At 40.2% G+C, this 5,485-nt stretch overlaps 1 long non-coding RNA gene across 1 annotated transcript; it reads left to right on the top strand.

Annotated features, from left to right (window-relative positions):
* The first annotated feature begins 3,547 nt into the window (after positions 1–3,547).
* On the top strand, positions 3,548–5,272 carry LOC127115371 (uncharacterized). The gene is made up of 3 exons (XR_007800711.1): positions 3,548–3,907; positions 3,991–4,081; positions 4,209–5,272. It is a non-coding gene; the product is annotated as an uncharacterized LOC127115371 (long non-coding RNA).
* The last annotated feature ends 213 nt before the right edge of the window (positions 5,273–5,485 follow it).

The raw sequence follows: 5,485 nt of genomic DNA on the forward strand, positions 1-5,485 counted from the left end.
TACAATGTTACAAAAAGCTTATGACCCCGATGATGCTCCTCGATTGGGACAGTTGTTCTTATTGTGTCCTAGTTGACGACAGATACTACATAATCTTATCATTTTATCTGTTGAATCCATTTCTGTCCTGATACGTGTGCTGTTTGGCCTTCCTTTTTTCTTTCTACGCATCTCGTCGTTGTGCCAAACTATATCACCTTCGTATGGAGGCCAGTATTCCTCCATTGGTAGCACCGAGAAGCTTTTATTATATACATTTATGACGGTGACGACCTTGTACACATCAGATAAATGGTTGTAAGCGTCTTGACGAGTATATACGCATGCTGCAATGACATGGGAGCAAGGAATGCGGAAGGCCTGGAATTTTCCACAATCGCACCAACTTTTGTTTAGTCTAACAACATAGGCTAAATTTGGTTTCCCCTCGTTGTGGTCCATTGTTTCCTGGATGCTAAAATTTTGCCTATGACGGTCAAAGACTGTTACAGCGTGTGTGCTAGCTTTGATGCTCCCCTCTTTCATGACTTTCATGCAACACTCACTAAATACTTGCCCATACATTAACACCGCACTCCATCTTTCACCTCTGATTGCGAACGTAGAAGCCAACCTATAATAGGTCGATCTGACCAAGGCGGTTATTGGCAAATTTCTAATTCCTTTGAATACCCCGTTCTTGCATTCCACAAGGTTTGTTGTCATGTGGCCCCATCGACAACCTCCGTCAAATGCCATTTTCCACTGCTCTACTGGTATGTTATTCAGCCATCTTCCCGCGTCTTCATTAGACAGTCTAATTTCATCACGATAATATTGAAATGACGGCTGAGTTAGAGCATACCCAACATTCACCACCTTCTTGCGAAGATTCTTATCTTTTATTGCACGCATGAAGTTTTATGTAATATGTCTAATGCAATAGACATGGGTGGAAGGAGGATCATGACATCCATTATCATGGTTGTTGTAGGCACTCTCAATGGCAGCATGTCTATCAGAAATCAAATAGAGATTAGCTTATGGAGCCACATGCGTTCTGAGATATCGAAGAAAGAAACCCCATCCACCAGTCGTTTCACCTTCAACTAGAGCAAAGGCAATGGAAAAGACATTGTTGTTGCCGTCTTGTGAAACCTCCATAAACAAAGTACCCTTGTATTTGTCGTATAACCAAGTGCCATCAATTTGAATAATAGGTTTGTAGAATGCAAAACCTTTGATGCATGGGTCAAACGCCCAAAAGAGACGGTGAAAGATTCTATTACCTATAACACAAGTTCCGTCTGGTATCATTGCTGGCAATGTCTCCATAATTGTCAAAGTTCCTGTGACATATATTTTTAGTGCCTATAAAAACCGTGACAATTCTTTGTATGAATCCTCCCGGTTGCCGAATACCTGTTCAACAGCCTTTGTCGCAATCCAGGCTTTCTTGTAAGATGGAGTATAATTATATCTTGTTCTGATATGAGATATAATTATACTCACCTTCACTGATGGGTCTTTGTTAACCAGCGGCATAATGTCTTGACATATCAATGCAGCGTTTAAGTTACGGTGATCTTGTTCAACGTTAGTTGCAATGCAACTATGAGGTGGATCTATTGAAGCTATCTTCCAAGAGTCGTTTTTCTTTTTGTAAAACGCAGCCAACCGAAACTTACAAAGGATGTTACAACATTTGATGACATACCTTCTCGAATCAGCGTGTTTCATTGTAAAATCAGCAGAGTTGTTCATGTGGAATTTTTTAATAGCTCGCACACATTCTTCTTTGGTGCGGAACATGTCTCCCACCTTTAACTTGCCTTCTGATCGTGGATACGGGTTAAAGAAAACATTGTTGGATGTTTCATCGTCATGCAAATGCATGTTTGTAATATGTTGAGGCGGATTGTAGACATGACTAGGAGGTATTGGCGATGGTTGATCATCATCTTCAATGTCGTTGTTCAACATATGATCGACCTGTATCTCAGTCTCCTCTTCTTCTTCATCAACGATGTTGACTTCTGCTTCTGGGTTGACGTCATCTGAGCATTGTGAATCAAATTCACCAGATTCATTCTGACTGGTTATTTGAGACTGTTGAGATGGTATACATAGTTGAAGAGTAATATACAACTCAATACAATTGCAGCCTGAATGTTCATGACTAACAAACATGTATTCAACATCTTCATCATCATGTACCTTAAGCGGGAAAAACTTGCATTGACTGTTCTAAAAAATATTGGATTTTGATACGTGATCTTTGACACATTACCCGATCCTATGCAGGATTGTATTCTTTTTTTCAAATGTAAGAAGGTTTAATTTCTCTTGATCGTAAGTCGAATGGTATCGGTGTTTCGAAAACAGAATCCATATAACTCAGACTCATATGTTTCATCATTGCAATGAACATTGACACTATATTTCGGTGAAGATGATATTGTAATATTTCTTGTGCAAATGAAAATTATTTTCTTGCTGCAGATGAATGTGTGTTGAGTGTTGGATGTTGATAGTAAGACACTTAAATAGGTAAGTGATTTGTCTCACATGCAAGCTAGTTCAATGTGATGTGTCACACATGTAAGCTAGTTTGAAATGATGTGTCAAACATGCAAGCTAGTCTGAAGTGACAAGTCCATCATGCAAGAGAGAGGAAAGTTACGTGTCACACATGCAAGCACACACTCCAAATGAATTGGCGCCTCATTAAATTATCCTTGCACATGGGCGCCAATCCATTTGGCGACACCATATCTTGCATGCATGCAGACCTCGTAACCAAGCATTCATACCTAGGTGTGTCATGCATGTACCTATGGAGGCGCCAATTTGAATGGCGACACCATGTACAAAATGCACATGGGCGCCAATTCATTTGGCTACCACATGCAAACACATTTTTCCATGCTCCAAACTTTTGTCTATAAATTCATCCACACCATTAACATTTTTTCCACACCATCACTCACTACTTCTTCTACAATATCAAATCTTTCATCTGCAACAATCTCTTTCATCTGCACCAACCACTTTCACCTCCGACAAGATGTCTATCCTCACAATGGGCGAATCGCACAGAGGAAAAGTTGCAAACATAGCAACTTATGTAAGCGTTTTATTGTTTTGTTATTTGTTTTAATATAGTACCTTTTAATACCATATCAACTTAGTAAATTATTTTGTTCTTTCTTTTATAGGATGTTTCAAGGTTTCGTACTCGGGTCCACGAATATGTCCACATGGACCCGATGATTCAACTTTATGTTAAATTCATCGGTTTTAGACATATAAGCAAAATTATGTTTTGGTCGATGGATAATAAATTCATTCTTGCTTTATGAGAAAGATGGCGTTCCGAGACACACACATTCTGGTTCCCAACCGGTGAGTGTACCATGACGTTAGAAGACGTCTACATGCTTTTGGGACTGCCTATTGAAGGTAAAGTTGTAAATGGTAAAACCAACTATGCGAATTCAATTTGCATGGACCTCTTGGATACTGATTTGTTAGATGATAACTCGAAAGGTCAAGGTATACTCCTTTCACACCTTAAGTCATATTATAACAGTTTACATTTAGATGAGCATTCTACCGAAGATGCTCGAATAATAAAAACTAGGTGTTACATTATGCTTTTAATTGGTTCTTTTTTATTTCCCGAAGGTAGTGGTTTTAGTATGCATAATATGTATTTACCTTTACTAAGACATGTAGATAGAATAGGAAGTTACAGTTGGGGATCTGCCTGTCTGGCCTATCTTTATAGCTCTTTGTGTAAAAACTCACACAAAGACACATCTACCTTTTCTGGATGTGCTGTTTTGCTCCAAGCATGAGGTTGGTCAAGACTACCGTCCCTAGCACCCGTCAACAACAACTCTTTCACATTCCCGTATGCACAAAAGTAAGTTGTTTAAATTGCTATATATTTACTTACTTCTTTAACGATTATTATCTCTAACTAATATTTTTACCTTTTTGGTGCAGATGGTCGGCATGTGGTATGGGTTATAACAGATGTCCTAGACATTGTATTACCCAGTATCGCAATCTATTGGATCACCTTCGACCGACAGGCGTAAGGATAATAACCTCATTATTTTGTTATAATTTGTTAACTTCTTCTACCAAGTTTATAATCCAAGTTACTTTCACATTTCAATTCATTTGGTGTCCATACCTAAATTTGGATCATGACCATGAAGTCAACGCAGAAGACGCAACCGTATGGACAACATGCACACCGATAATACGATTCATAACTGTAGAGATGCACAACAGTGATCGTGTAAAGTTGCAGTTCGATATGCTTCAAAACATCCCAGATCCCCCAGCAAGCCTAGGAGAATGACATATGCACAAAGTTAACGACCAATGGAACTTCAATCCATGGCAAAGCTTTGCAAGATCTGAGTGTCGCAAATGGAAGCACCGACGTGACCATGTCTTAACTGACGCAGTGATGCCAAATGAAGAAAAACCAAGTCGTACTTATATGGCTTGGTACAGATCGGTTGGTTTTCAGTTCATCGCCGAGGATATGTACCTGTACGACCCACGCCAACAAACTTACACACCAGACACCTCAACATCTAACCCACCAACAACATTGTCAGACCAGATACACACAACCCCATGTCCGTCAAACTTTCCGTTCCACAAACACATAAACATACAACCCAACATGCCATACACTCAACCTCAATACCAAGAGCATACCCCATACCACCACCAACAAATTGATCATCAACCAGAGACCCAACATCGCTTCGCACCCAACACATCACCCTACCAAAGTCGCCTTAGCCAGAACACTCAATGATCATTCAACACCAACCGTCCCTCCTCCTACCATAGCCAAGAAGCCCAAACCTCACAAAACCAAAACCTCCAACAACCCTATCTCTACCAAACACCCCAACAATCTTTTCAACCTTTCCTCGACGCATCATTCACACACATGTCTCCCTTCAACCGTCCCGATCGCCCACCAATGAGTCAAACACAACCCAACTACTCTAGCATGGGTCATGAACTTAGCTATGGCGATACACCTTCGATGCATACTGAAGACTATGTCGATTTTTTTGACTATCTTAACAGGCCATCTCTTGTCGTTGGTAGTGATGCTTCTGGCCCTTAGATGCTCAAACACCAGTGGTGAATCATCAACGCGGATTAGGGTCACGGGTTAGGGTAGCAAGGGGATGTGGGACCGGAGGTCGGTTAGGTGATCCCGGTCATCACCATTAGTTTTTTTTTGTGCAAATGGGAATTTATATTAATATCAATTTGTCCTATTTCGAAATTATGTATCACGTAGACCGTTTAACAAAAAAATATATTTTACACTGAGGTGCCAATCCAATTGGCGCTTCCTTTCAACTGATATACATGAGCGCCAATTAGATTGACTGCACCATGTGCCCTAGCCAATCCAATTGGCGTCTCCACTCTATTTTTAAGAGGAGTCTCCAATTGG

Source organism: Lathyrus oleraceus, chromosome 1 (assembly GCF_024323335.1).
Source record: "Lathyrus oleraceus cultivar Zhongwan6 chromosome 1, CAAS_Psat_ZW6_1.0, whole genome shotgun sequence".
Lineage (NCBI taxonomy): Eukaryota > Viridiplantae > Streptophyta > Magnoliopsida > Fabales > Fabaceae > Lathyrus > Lathyrus oleraceus.